Source organism: Alosa pseudoharengus, unplaced genomic scaffold (genome assembly GCF_046254945.1).
Source record: "Alosa pseudoharengus isolate Yale_2024_CS ecotype anadromous, Long Island Sound unplaced genomic scaffold, YU_APseudo_1.1 YU_APseudo_1.1_scf_8, whole genome shotgun sequence".
Taxonomy (NCBI): domain Eukaryota; kingdom Metazoa; phylum Chordata; class Actinopteri; order Clupeiformes; family Clupeidae; genus Alosa; species Alosa pseudoharengus.
In genome coordinates, this window is record NW_027468870.1 from 4,130,960 (window position 1) to 4,146,363 (window position 15,404).

Here is a 15,404-nt window from a genome sequence, read left to right on the forward strand (position 1 = left end):
ACCCGGGCAGGCATGATGCGCTTATCCGTGCCCAGGTCGGCTTGTGGAGGTTGGCCACGGCACGGTTGGGCTTATGGGATTATGGGCGCACCTATGCAGAGATTCAGCAGCTTATGGGCTTATGGGCACCTATGCAGAGATTCAGCAGCTTATGGGCTTATGGGCACCTATGCAGAGATTCAGCAGCTTATGGGCGCCTATGCAGAGATTCAGCAGCTTATGGGTTTATGGGCACCTATGCAGAGATTCAGCAGCTTATGGGCTTATGGGCACCTATGCAGAGATTCAGCAGCTTATGGGCTTATGGGCACCTATGCAGAGATTCAGCAGCTTATGGGCTTATGGGCGCCTATGCAGAGATTCAGCAGCTTATGGGCTTATGGGCACCTATGCAGAGATTCAGCAGCTTATGGGCACCTCCGCAGAGATTCAGCAGCTTATGGGCTTATGGGCACCTATGCAGAGATTCAGCAGCTTATGGGCTTATGGGCACCTACGCAGAGATTCAGCAGCTTATGGGCTTATGGGCACCTACGCAGAGATTCAGCAGCTTATGGGCTTATGGGCACCTACGCAGAGATTCAGCAGCTTATGGGCACCTATGCAGAGATTTAGCAGCTTATGGGCACCTATGCAAAGATTCAGCAGCTTATGGGCACCTATGCAAAGATTCAGCAGCTTATGGGCACCTATGCAAAGATTCAGCAGCTTATGGGCGCACCTATGCAGAGATTCTAGAGTGCAGCAGCTCAACCGTGCCTGGGTACAGTTTGATAGTATACAGTGTAAGTGTGGAACAAAATCGGGAGAGAACCGTACTCCGGCACAGTAGGCCTACAAGTGAATCGTGCCTAGTGTGAGTTATGCCCTAATATAGTAGGCTATTAAACATTCATAAATAAGCTCCAGCACTGCTCCTGTGAAAACATACCTGTTAACTCATTGAATGCCAAGCTGTTTTCGGGAGCTTTGTCCTAGAGTGCCAGCAATCTAGACCATTGTTGATGATTTTTGTACAGCCACAGCATATTCTGTGTTATAGCTATGAACACATACAATAGCTCGATTAAAAGGTGAGACTTTAAGCTCTCGGTGAGTGCAAACCGTGTATTTCTACACACCTCTGTTCCTGAGAAATCCCAAGCTAAACAGTGGCTAGTTTTCATCAAAATCGCTGTTTTTTTCTAGAAATGGAGATATAATGTCTTTCATGAAATATGAAGTGTTGCCTGTTACTTACTTGTGTAAACTTTCCGGGAAGTGATCAGCGAGACCTGGCAAGACTGCCACCTAGTGATAGACCCACGAAAATGGCCTGGTTTTGACCTGACGTGCATGTGTCACTGATTCGACCCAAAGCGGCAACCGAGTTATGATAAAATGTCCAGATAAAATGTCCAGATTGTGCGTTTTCATGAGTTTCACGATCGTCATATTTTTCATTTCCATTCATCACAGAGTTCTCAAAATCACATATAAGGTGTGTTAGAGTGTCTAGTTTCGTAATTTAAAAAAAAAGCTAAAAACGTAATATTACGTTTTTGGCACTCAACGCATGGGAAGGAAAAACGTAATATTATGTTTTTGGCACTCAATGAGTTAAAACCTGTGTTCAAATGCAATATTCAGACGATAAGATCATTGTATTTTGACCAAGTTCATTCGTAGCTAATATGCTACTATGCTAAAATATGATGGAATCACTAGTGTCTAATATGCTATCACTATGCTAAAATGTGATGGGAGCACTAGTAGGTAATATGCTACTGCTATGCTAAAATGTGATGGGATCACTATAGTTAATATGCTACTGCTATGCTAAAATCTGATGGGATCACTATAGTTAATATGCTACTGCTATGCTAAAAAGCGATGGGATCACTATAGTTAGGCCTAATATGATACTACAGTAAAAATACTGTGTTCATTAGTAGTTAGCAGTGTGCCGTTCTCTTGCCCAGGTTTGTAGCTGCTGTGTTGTAGCAGTCCTTCACACATGGTGTGTTTGTAGCTGCTGTGTAGCAGTCCTTCACACATGGTGTGTAGCTGCAGACTTTGCTCTGGTGGGAAATTTGAGTCTGATGTGGTTGCCATAAACAAATGCAGTTGACAGGGTCTCTTTTCCGGTAATATCCACAATGCTTCTTTCTAAACCAACACTGCAGTCTTTTATGGCTAGCATGTTTTGTTGCCATGTGTCATAAGATGGACCCCAGGGTTACCCATGCTAGTCCTTCCACCACTTTTTGATTAATTATGAAATTCTTTCTATTTATATCTAAATCAACACTACAGGCTTTTATGGCTAGCATCACATGATGGCCATAAAAGACTGTAGTGTTGATTTAGATATAAATAGAAAAAATGTCATAATTTGTTTTGTTGCCATCTGTTGATATTTTGATAGATGTTGCATTTATTTTTGCTTGAGAAAATATATCAAGCTTAATAAAAATAAAAAAAACAGAAAAAAACAGTTAATTGACATTTTTGGAGTAGGCTAATGGAGAATCTTTACGAAAACAAATATTGTAAACCAGGCATTTTCATATCAAAGGGTTAGGTGACCCAGACCTGTAAAATGGAGAGTGAAACTCTGGTGTGTGTGTGTGTGTACGTGTGTGTGTGTGTGTGTGTGTGTGTGTGTGTGCACGTTTACCTATACAACAGGAACAGAAGAAACGCTTGCACAGGAAGAGAATGGGCATCGTTTGAACTTGTCTAGATTTGTCCAAGTGTCTGTTTCTGTGTGCAGTAACTATTTCTGAGGAACAGGCTTGATACAACAAGTGTGGTTACGTTTAGCTGCCATAACGTCACAGAAGCTGGACAGATAGATTTCAGTTGAAGTTCAAGATCCACATGTTTCACCATCCTCTCTTGTGGCCTATCACATCATGCCATGTTTCACCATCCTCTCTTGTGGCCTATCACATCATGCCGTGTTGCTTGGTTCCCGAACAGAGTTGCATTTCAGAAGGTGCGTTCATTGTCTTCGCTCTAAAGTTGAGCCAGGGACATGTCATTTAATGAGAACGATTGCTCCATGACTTCAAAACAGGAGGGATGTTGTTTTTTCGTTTCTTCATGTAACTTAACTGAATCAACTGTGTCACTGAATTTAAAAACGAAAGTAAGAACCAGGAAACTTTGGCAGTAAGAAAAAGTAAGAAACCAGGAAACTGACAACCCTTCAACCTCCATTCCCTCAACCAAACGACCCCACCCGACAGAGCTAACTGAGAGAGAAAGTGTGTGTGTGTGTGTATGAGTGAGAGAGAGAGGGTGTGTGTGTCTTTGTGCATGTGCGTGATGGCTTACAGAACTCGACAGGGTCATTTAATATTTCATTTATTCATAGTTTACAGATTTTTTTGAAGCTCATTATGAGCATCCGTTTCCTACTGTATGTAGCTCTCTCTCCTTGGGGGACACTGAAAAGTCACACACACACACACACACACACACACACACACACAGGGCCCTTCCAAATTTCTGTTGTTTTCGTAATGTTGCAGCAGTGTTGCATCCGGTGATGTTCATTGTGTGTGAGAGAGGGAGGGTGGCGTGTCGATCAGTGTTGTGGAATCGAGTGCAAGTTCACACGAACACACACACACACACACACACACACACACACACACACACACAGAAGACACTGGGGGGTATGCGTCTCTGTGGCACCCTGGGGTGTCGTGGCGGCAGCGCCACTTCCTGTGTCCTGCCCCTGGGCGAGGTGCGGAAGACAGGGTGGCAGGTCTCGTCTCAAAGGCCGCTCTGCAGCAGCACCGCAATCGCACCAGACAGGAAGTGGCTACAGGACGAAAGAGGAAGTTGCTGCTGCACTGCCGCTGCTGCTGCTGTCGTGCAAGCTGGCTGTTGCTCACTCACTCAAGTGTTTTGCAAAAGGCTCACGGCCGCATGATTGCCACCCCTGATTTGGCGGCTCACATAGTCAGTCACAGAAGAGAAGAGAGGAATGTTCTGGAGTTATAGGCCGTTTTACTCCGGAACATTCCTTTAAAAACCAGCATCTCTGATTCCACCTCTTAAATGGTCTGGTCACTGATGCCCAGTCACTCGGAAGTAAAATGGCCAAGCAAATGTATAGCCAGTGTATAGCTAATGTATAGCCAATGTATAGCCAATTGGCTCTGTGTGTGTTGGTGTGTGTGTGGGGAGCTTGGCTCTGTGTGTGTTGGTGTGTGTGAGGAGCTTGGCTGTGTGTGTGTTGGTGTGTGTGTGATGTTTGGCTGTGTGTGTGGGGTGTGTGTGGTGTGTAACGGCTGTGTGTGGGGGGTGTAACGGCTGTGTGTGTGTTGGTGTGTGTGGCGTGTAATGGCTGTGTGTGTGTTGGTGTGTGTGGGGAGCTTGGCTGTGTGTGTGTTGGTGTGTGTGGGGAGCTTGGCTGTGTGTGTGTTGGTGTGTGTGGGGAGCTTGGCTGTGTGTGTGTTGGTGTGTGTGGGGAGCTTGGCTGTGTGTGTGTTGGTGTGTGTGTGGTGTAACGGCTGCCATGCAGGACATGGGAGTTCATCCAGCTGACGTCAGTCATGAAGAAAACAGAGGGACAGAGGAAGAACACAAACGGCTGACATGTTGCAACATCTGACCCAACACTTCCTCTCTCTCTCTCTCTATCGCTCTCTCTCTCTCTCTCGCTCTCTCTCTTTCTCTCTCTCTCTCGCTCTTTCAATTTCAATTCAGTTCAGTTCAAATAAGCTTTATTGACATGACAAGAGTGCTTGTGTTGTCAAAGCATGTATAAAGATTCAGTACATAAATATATAAGATACAAGAACAAAACAATGTTGATTAAATAATAGTAATAAATAAATTATTATAAAAATAATATTAATTTAATTTAAAAATAATAATGAATTATAATAATAATAATAATAATAAAAAAAAAAAAAATATATATATATATAAAAAAATTAGACTATGTTTAGATTTCAGCTCTTTGTCCATTATGTGTTTTCTCTCAGTTTGTGGCACTTAAACACAAACTGTGCGGAGAGTTGTAGGGATTGTTCATCCTCACCTAGGAGGGTTTTCATTTTTGAATTGTCGTCTAGACCTTTAAATTGTGGGGTTTGTTCTAGAAATGTAGGGTAAAAAGAATTTCTCAGTAGAGTATATTTGGTGCACCTCAGAAGGAAATGTTTCTCATCCTCAATCTCCATGAGGTCACAGTGGGAGCAAATTCTTTGGTGCCTCTCTTGCCAGGATCTTTTATGCCGTCCAGTTTCAATTTGCAATTTATGGGCGACCAATCTGTATATTGTTAGGTAACGACTTTGTGGTTGTTTTAATTTAATCAGATAATTTGCTCTTTCTCTCTCTCTCTCTCTCTCTCTCTCTCTCTCTCTCTCGCTCTCTCTCTTTTACACACACACACATTCTCTCTCTCCCTCACTCTGTCTCTTTCTCTCTCTCCCTCTCTCTGATGTCCTTTGCACATCTCTATGGCCCCTCCTGCCTCACACACAGTGTGTCTCAATCTTGTAAGTTAGGTGATTTCTTGCTTTCTCTCTCTCTCTTTCTTTCTTTCTCTCTCTCTCTCTCTCTCACTCCTCCACTCTAACTGTGTGCTGAGGTTCTTCCTCTCTGTATTGTGTGTTTTAGTGTGTGTGTGTGTGTGTGTGTGTGTGTGTGTGTGTTTAGTGGTGTGGTTGAGTCCATGGAGCACTGAGATGAACTGCAGGTGGGGACTGAAAGTGACTCCTTAGTTAAATTGAGACCCTGTGTGATGTGATCATATGATTTCCTCTCATGCTGCTGCCTCGTCTCCACACGGCTCCGCACCACACCACACCGCACCGCACCCACTCTGCACCGCACACTTCGCTCTGCACCGCACACATACGCCACACCACTCTGCACCGCACAATTCGCTCTGCACCGCACACTTCGCTCAGCACCGCACCAGTGTTGTAGTCAAGTCACTATGCCTCGAGTCCGAGTCCAGGTTCGAGTCCTCAGTGTTCAAGTCCGAGTCAAGTCCAAGTCATTAAAAAAAAATTCCAAGTCAAGTCCGAGTTGAGTCCACTACTCATCCGAGTCAAGTCCGAGTCGAGTCACTATTGATCCACGTCGAGTCCGAGTCGAGTCCCTATTGATCAAGTCGAGTCCAAGTCCCGCACTAAAGTAAGCATAGCCTGTCGTTCCATTTTTTTCCATTGCAGATGAAATCCTTAAAAGCAAAACGGACAATCTTCTGTCTCCAAGCAGGGGTGCCATCACTTGTGTGAAAGTAGTATTGCCAAATTTCTTGCCAAACCCAATGTGTTGTATTTATTATATCGGAGAGAATACCATACCATAGCTATACCATAGCCTATAGGCCTACTCATAATAAATGAGCAATCCACATCCCAATCACACATGCCATTAAGTCACATTATGCTGTTACTGACTGCTTACAATTGTATAGGCAGTGTTGTAGAAGTTCATACTTCACAAGAGCTAGATGAACGTTGGAGTAGGCCTATTTTGTAAGAGGTAGTGTGGATCATAAAAGGGCATTTTTTAAAATTCTGGCTGTTAAATAGCCTTCACAATTTTAGCGCAGTTTGGGAGGGACAGAAACAGAGCAGGGCCCGTCTTGGTAGCTTCTTTCTGACTCCCGTGACGTGAACACTGGCTACCGGCAACTGCATAATTATGTTATCACTTCACTGACACTATGGAGACATATTTCACGTCAACAATAGAGATGAAAACTAGCTTTAGGTTAACGAAGATGTAGATCATCTGCCTAATTAATTTATTTGTGCAACAGGCCACGTTTATTTCAGCGAGATGAGTGAAATAAATGTTTTTTTAAGCTGCCATCGCCATAGGCTACTATTTGCTACGATATTCACCTGTTAGAAATAGAACACGTTGCTATTTCCTTTTTTTTCGTGCAGTGGATTAGGCTATCAAATCACTCGTTTGAACAGTAACAGTAATCCAGTTCATTCGTGGTTTTAAATATAGTTGTTTCTGGCCTACCCACGAGAGGTTCAGTTTGTCAGTTTCACTTGCGCAGACATGTAGGCCTACATTGACACTACATGGACACTCTACTAGGCAATTTAATGTTATGCTTCTATATTTTATGACACCAAAATTAAGAAGTATGCTATATCTCGATCGGGAAAACCTTTAGTTTATTTTTCTTTCATCCGATAATAGCCTGCTGCAAATTAACAGACAGAAGCACGGCAGGGCACGCCCCGAATGAAAATCAATGAATGGAACCTCGCTTCTCGCGTCAGTCAGGGAAAACACAGTTCACCAAGTCACGATGATCAGCTATCCAGCAGCAGTGTGTGTTGTTTAGCCTGGGCTGAGTGTAATCTTAGGTAATGTTATGTCATGTATGAGAACTAATATTGCCTGGCAATAGCCTACTACATTGAAATAGCGGCGGCCATATCTCCAGGCATTTTGGTGTTAAAGTTAACGTTAGTTTGCTTTGCATGTGAACATGATGTGACTTGCATGTAGCCTACGACATGAAGCAGTAGCCTAACATTCCCTTGAACTAAAATTAGTGTTACGAATAATTTAGATATTAAAATCATATAGCAAATTATAGCCTAATGACATACTACAATTATAGCCTTATGATATATTACAGAAAAAAGTCGAGTCCTCGACGAGTCATCGCGAGTGCGAATGCACGAGTCCAAGTTCGAGTCATCAGTGCTCAAGTCCAAGTCAAGTCACTAGTCTCTAAATTTAGCTATTGACTCGGACTCGAGGACTACAACACTGCACCGCACACATACGCCACACCACGCCGCTCTGCACCGCACACTTCACTCTGCACCGCACACATACGCCACACCACGCCGCTCTGCACCGCACACTTCACTCTGCACCGCACACATACGCCACACCACGCCACTCTGCACCGCACACATACGCCACACCACTCTGCACCGCACACATACGCCACACCACTCTGCACCGCACACATACGTCCCACCACGCCGCTCTGCACCGCACACGCCGCTCTGCACCGCACACTAACGCCGCTCTGCACCGCACACTAACGCCGCTCTGCACCGCACACTAACGCCACGTCGCTCTGCACCGCACACTTCGCTCTGCACCGCACACTAACACCACGCCGCACTGCACCGCACACCACGCCGCTCTGTACCGCACACTTCACTCTGCACCGCACACTTCACACTGCACCGCACACATACGCCACAACACGCCGCTCTGCACCGCACACATACGCCACGCCGCTCTGCACCGCACACTTCGCTCTGCACCGCACACTAATGCCACACCACTCTGCACCGCACACTTCACTCTGCACCGCACACTTCACTCTGCACCGCACACTTCGCTCTGCACCGCACACTAACACCACACCACTCTGCACCGCACACTTCGCTCTGCACCGCACACTTCGCTCTGCACCGCACACTAACGCCACACCACTCTGCACCGCACACTTCGCTCTGCACCGCACACTAACGCCACACCACTCTGCACCGCACACTTCACTCTGCACCGCACACTAACGCCACGCCACTCTGCACCGCACACTTCACTCTGCACCGCACACTAACGCCACGCCACTCTGCATCTCACCGCTCTACACTGTCATGCACAGTCATGCCATCCAGGGGACGTTATGGGCTTGCGCTCGCTCTACCTACCCAAACCTCCCCACCTGGCACACAGGACAAAAAGACGGGGCGTGTCCTTACACACTATTATTCTAGTGTTCTAGTGTTCTATAATATCTATAGAAGCATGTGTCCTCTGTGCTGTTTACCAGCACTCATCCCATTGATTAGCCCAGAGTAGTAGCCTGTGCTGCATCATTGGGTCATGAGGGGTAGGAGTCACTAGCATGTAGCACTATGTGCTGACATCAGAAGTGCATGGTGTTCCTGCCTGGGCTCTCAACCTCCATGGGCTGCCTGGGCTCTCATCCTCCATGGGCTGCCTGGGCTCTCCACCTCCATGGGCTACTTCATTAAGTGATAAAGACGGTGCGATGGGGCCAGTATGTCTGTATACGGGGCCAGTGTGTCTGTAAGGGCTGGGGGATTTGTTGTAGTCAAAAGACTGTGTAGTGTGTAAACGTGACTGTAGCCTGGGTACTGAGTAAAAAGCGGAAGTGGAAGACATTACGAGAAGCTGCTTCCTGGGAGTCTATGTGTGTGTGTGTGTGTGTGTGTGTGTGTGTGTGTGTGTGTGTGTACTACTCTGCTCAGGGGTGTGTAAATCAGCCGTTCTGCCAACAGGAAGGGAAAACACACCACACACACACACACACAAACACACACGCACACAATGTACATACACACACACAGCGCAAATACACATTAATTCAAACACACGTAAATACAAACACACAAAAAAAGTCCTACACACGCGCACACACACACACACACACACACAAAAACACACACACGCACACACACAAACACACACACGGAGGCCTGCCGACATAGACAGCCTTCAGATGTCAAAGTGTTTGTACGGTAGAGGAAGATGTAGCTTTTGAAGATGTAGATGCAGCCACATCCATCTCTCTTCCCTGGGGAGACGCCATGGCGCTCAGGCTTCCCTTGTGTCAGTCTGCCCAAACCAACATGGCGTCCTTCTTTAAAAGCTGAGCAGCGAGCGTGGCTGAGTGTGGTCCTCAGTGGCTGTTCAATCGGTCATCGGCAGGCTGACGGACAGGACCTCACGTCTCTCTGTTCTTTCATCCTACTTTCATATTCTCACAGCACACTGGCAGGAACTACCACCACAGATCGCAGCGATGTGGCCATTAATAGCAGTATATATCAGTATGTGTAGCGATATGGCCATTAATGACACTAATATATCAGTTAATGTCAGGTTGCTGATAGCAAAGTACTGACGTCACAGCGTCCCTTCATTGCTGATTTTATTAGTTAAATCTGGTTTCCTTTTGCGATGCATGATGCGAGTTCACCTTCCACACGGGCGGCCAACAACTGACATCCCAGTGTCATAAATAATTGATTCCATGTCGCAAGCAATTCTCTTGAAGTTTTGAAATTCTCGCAAGCAATTCTCTTGCGCTCTTGAAGACCCAGTATCTCAGAGCATGAGTATCCATGAGTCAGGTTCTGCAGAGTGTGGAAGGTGGTGGCCTGTGGGGCTATTGTCTGCACATATGAGCCTCTCCTCCTCGCTGTTGTGATCTATCGTGGGGTTGAACTTTACTCTACTCTGATGACTCTTGGGTGGCAGTAAGTGGCTCTGCATATGCAGGACGAGCATCTCCACCTCCACCTGATCCTCCATTTCCAGATGCGCTGTACACTAACCTGTGGAGCATCTGCGTTGTACACTAACCTGTGGAGCGTCTGCGTTGTACACTAACCTGTGTCGCGTCTGCGTTGTACACTAATCTGTGGAGCGTCTGCGTTGTACACTAACCTGTGTCGCGTCTGTGTTGTACACTAACCTGTGTCGAGTCTGCGTTGTACACTAACCTGTGGAGCATCTGCGTTGTACACTAACCTGTGTCGCGACCTCCTCTGGGACTGCATCATTTGGGGAAAATATCTAATTTTGCGATTAGGTAATTGCATTGGTTCATATTGCGATTGCAGTAATTGTGCAGTAAGTGTAACCTGTACACTAACCTGTGCACTAACCTGTACACTAACCTGTACACTAACCTGTGCACTGACCTGTGTACTCGGTGTAATAACACATGTTGTGATGGTTTCCAGTGTAATTTTTGTAAATAAAAATGGCTAACACTGAATAATAGTCAAACCACGACAAGTAGGAAAAAAAACATTCATGTGCTGAGGTAGCAATTGTGAAGAATTAAAAACCCAATAAAAAATGATTTCATCTGTTTATTGAAGTAAAATCAAACAATCGCTACGTTTATCAGCCAAACTCCGGATAAACCATTACAGCGCATGTGCTGAATCTGTAGTGGTAGAATTGATAAAACATTACTACGCGCATGCGATGAATCTGTAGTGGTAGAATTGATAAACCATTACTACACACATGCGATGAATCTGTAATAGTAGAATTGATAAACCATTACTACGCGCATGCACTGAATCGGTAGTGGTAGAACGGTGGATGGCTTTGCAGCGCTGCAGTCGGATATTATTGGCGTGTTCTATCGGCCGTCCTCTGGCTGCGTGTTCTATCGGCCGTCCTCTGGCTGAGACTTCTATCGGCCGGTTTTTTAACGGCCGCTTCTGAGGTGAGGCTGGGACAGGAGTGGAGACAATAGTGGCTTGTTGAGGGCGTACACACACACACACACACACACACACACACACACATCGCACACTGCACCCATTACGGCGCTGCAACAATGTAAACATTAAGGCCAGAAGATGGAGTGATAAAACATGGCGGGCCTGCGGGGGGCGCCGAGCGTCGATATAAGACTGTTTAGCGTCCCCATGGCGATGTTCGGCTGCGCCGGCTTTGTAGCCATCCCATAATTTAACATGTGGAGGGTTAAATGGAGGCCTTTATGATGTGCAGTGGTGAGAGAAAGTGTTTTTTTGTCATATGAATTTCACACAATCGCCCCTTTTGTCCTCTCAAGATCAAGTGCATGCTCCTGACCACCACTTACTCCTTGATCGGTTCGGTTCTCACCGTCGTGAGGGCACCGCTGTCGCCGTCCCCCGGCGGACCCCAGACAGGACTCAGTGGTGATTTGTGGCCGGGGTCGGAGAGCTGGCCCTGGGGAGGGGTCGCATCGTGCAGCACATGCCTATTTCCAGCCACAAAACAAGGCAGCGTTCCCCCAGGGCACGGGCTCCACGAGACGTCATAAAACAAAACACGGAAAGCCGAGTCTGTGTCACGCTGTCATTCCATGTTTGAACAATCAACACTATGCTGGTCTAAAAAAGCAGTGGGAATAGCCTGGGTCTGTGTGTGTGTGTGTGTGTGTGTGTGTGTGTGTGTGTGTATTGGTTGGAACCGGGACTATCTTTGCGATTTTCCCGGAATCGTTCAAAAGTTTAAATTTCGATTCCTAGTTTCGATTCCCAGTCCGCCGACCGGAAGAAGAAACGGCTGAACACCAACGAAGAAGCGCATAGTTCATAGAATTAAAATTCATGAAGAATGTCAGACTATTTCATTTAGAAGGCAGGGTTCCCGCGGATCCTTAAAAAGTCTTAAATACAACTGAATTTTCGAAAGAGAGGTATTAAATGTGTGTATGGGACCGCCAGCGAGTGCAAGAGAGCGAGTGATGTCTCCATGATTGCTCCAGTGACTAGGCTATTAGGCTACGGGAGGAAGTGTAGTGGTTACAGAGTGAAGATGTTTTTCACGGATTTGGTTAAAGGTGTGAAAACGGTAATAATACAGTAGGCCTATGTACAAAATAATATGCCTGACATTTTCATGGTGTAGCTGAGGCCTGAGAGATAGACAGGTAGCCTACGTGGAATGAGGGAGCCTATGGTAGAATGAGTGGGAGAAAGAGTTGGTAAGCCAGTTGGCCATATGTTCGAATTTAGGCCGGACATATGGATTTTAAAAGCCCTGTCTGGCGTCCGGCTGTGCCGGACGCTCATTTGTTCTCCTTTTTGGAGTTGCGCTTGGCATCTAAAGTCTTTGCTCGGACGCAGCATCGTTTCACAAACTATGGACGCGAAGACTGCTGGTCAAATTATGTGCAGTGCTTCGCAATCAGGAGGAAATACTGTATATGTTAAGTTGATCTGTTTGCATCTTTCAAGCGTGTGTTGCTGGCCTAGCCTAGGGAGTCTAAGTTATAATAGCCTACCTGTGGCCCCAGCTGTGGCGCAACTGGCTGGGGCACCTGCACCGTACGCCAGCGACCCGGGTTCGATTCCCGCCCCGTGGTCCTTTCCGGATCCCATCCCTGCTCTCTCTCCCATTCGCTTCCTGTCAATCTCCACTTTCACTATCATTAAAGGCATAAAAAGGCCAAAAAAATATACTTAAAAAAAAAAATTAAAAAAATAATAGCCTACCTGTAATATCTGCCAGCAGCTTGCTTGCCATCGTTTCCCAGTAGGCTAAGCCTACTTCGCAAAAGTTGTGAACTATAACTGCATATTTTTTGAATGTCGGCGACTGCTACATAAAAAAAAAAAATGTGCGTTCATAATGCGTGCGTGCTTGAGATGAAACCAGCAGTTTTCAGCAGGATCATGCGAGGAGGACCTGTCTCTTAATTAATTTAAATTGTCTTAATCTTAATTAATAAAAACAATGGTTTTACAATGTTTCAGTCAAGCTTTGGTTGGTTTAGATACAACTGGTATGCAAAATGTAAAGTAGTGGATTAACTTTAATTTGCTGTGCTGCATATTGGACAATAGATGCACATAGTAAATTATATAAAGTAGGCTTATTAAAATATGTAAATAGCTTAGTCTAACTTTGAAAAAAATATTGAAGGGAATCCAGTCCAGTGCACATGTCTTTGGCAAGTAGCCCTAGGCTACTACAGACACAGGTGAAGAACAGTCAGCCTCAGCAGTAAGCAAAACCAAATATTTAAAATAATTAAAAATATTTATATATATTTAAAAGCAAGCAGCCCAGACCCTAAAATTGGGCATTTATAGCTGTGAAGGTAATTCACACACAATTATTTTTCCTTTCGCCAAAATATATTTGGTAACTGTAGACATCCAAAATGGGGTGGGATAGTCTTAGTTTTCATTTAGATGTCTTGAAAAGGTCTTAAAAAGTCTTTAAATTTGCACTTGGAAAATTTGCAGATACCCTGAGAAAGACCGTTGGTTAGCTAGCTCATTTAAAATATCCTAAACTTTTTTTGACCCTGCCTTTAAAAAAAATCGGAATCAAGAATCGTTAGGAACCGGAATCGAAATAAGAAATCGGAATTGGAATCGGAATCGGAATCGTTCAAATTGAAACGATACCCAACCCTAGACATAGCATCAGTCCACACATAGTCATAGCTTTTGACTGTGTTTAATTGGGACATTTGTTGGGTAAATGGTAAATGCACTGCACTCCTTCTCAGATCATGTTGCCTCAGTTGCCCGGTCATGCCGTTTCGCACTCTACAACATACGGAAAATCAGGACTTACTTGACTCAAGATGCTACCCAACTTCTGGTTCAGGCAATAGTCATCTCACGACTCGACTACTGCAACGCCCTCCTGACAGGTCTCCCAGCCTGCGCAGTAAAGCCCCTTAAGATGATCCAGAACGCGGCGGCGCGCCTGGTCTACTACCAACCCAAAAGGGCACATGTTACCCCGCTGCTCATCCAGCTACACTGGCTACCTATAGCGGCCCGCATCAAATTCAAGGCTCTAACACTTGCCTACAAAGTAGTCTCCGGTTCTGCTCCCGCCTATTTGAATGCCCTCATACAGACATACGCTACCTCTAGACCGCTGCGCTCCTCAGACGAACGATGTCTAGCTCTACCACCGGTACACTCAGGCCAATCCAAACTTTTCTCATCTGTTGTTCCTCATTGGTGGAACACACTGCCAGTTCCTACTAGAGCAGCAACATCCCTCTCAATTTTCAAAAAACTCCAGAAGACCCAGCTCTTTAGAGAACATCTCCTCTCATAGCAACACTTACAACAAGTCTTGTTGATACCAGCACTTACCAGCCGTCTTGAACTGACACTCAACAGCACTCACGGATGCACTTATTCTTACTGTACTCTACCGTTTTTAAATTGTCCTAAAATTGCTAAGAGAATTGCTTTAAAACTTAAACTGTTACCATGTTGTTAGTCGCTTTGGTTAAAAATGCGTCAGCCAAATGTAATGTAATTTATTAAGCGCTTCTCGACTCCGAGCACTTTGTGTGCTTTACAGTGCCATGCCTCACATTCAGCTATTCACACACCGATGGCTGAGGCTACCATGCAAGGTGCCAACCTGTGCCATGTAAGGTGCCTACCTGCTCATGGGTTGGGTGTGAGATGTAAGGCTGCATGCAAGGTGCCAACCTGTGCCATGCAAGGTGCCAACCTGCTCATGGGGTTGGTGTGAGATGTGTGTAGTGTGTTGGAATGCCAACCCTACAGCTTGGTTCAGACAAAATAGCGAGCTAGCTCTCTGTTTTGTTTGAATGTCAACGGACGTAACGTTACCCAACATCGCTTAGAGCACCTTTAAGCAAGCTTCAGTTAGACTTTAACCTCCCCAGCATTCAATTAGGGCCCAATATGATTTTAGGTTGAGATAAAAATCTGTGAACTTACACACTGATCACATCACCAAGAACGACATGTCAATGCAGCTGATATGAGTTGCTTGTTCATAAGAATATTGCTTCTCCTAGAGTGAACAGTAGATGCGTGTGTGTGTGTGTGTGTGTGTTCTCTCAGCTTTTGTTTCTTCCAGAGTGAACTGTAGATTATTGTATCCTGAGGGGGGAGAGG

General features: G+C 45.4%; 1 protein-coding gene across 1 annotated transcript in view; it reads left to right on the forward strand.

Moving 5' to 3' along the window:
• grk6 (G protein-coupled receptor kinase 6) overlaps window positions 1-15,404 on the forward strand; it is an 80,801-nt gene that overhangs the window by 6,492 nt on the left and 58,905 nt on the right. The gene's annotated exons all lie outside the window — the stretch shown is intronic.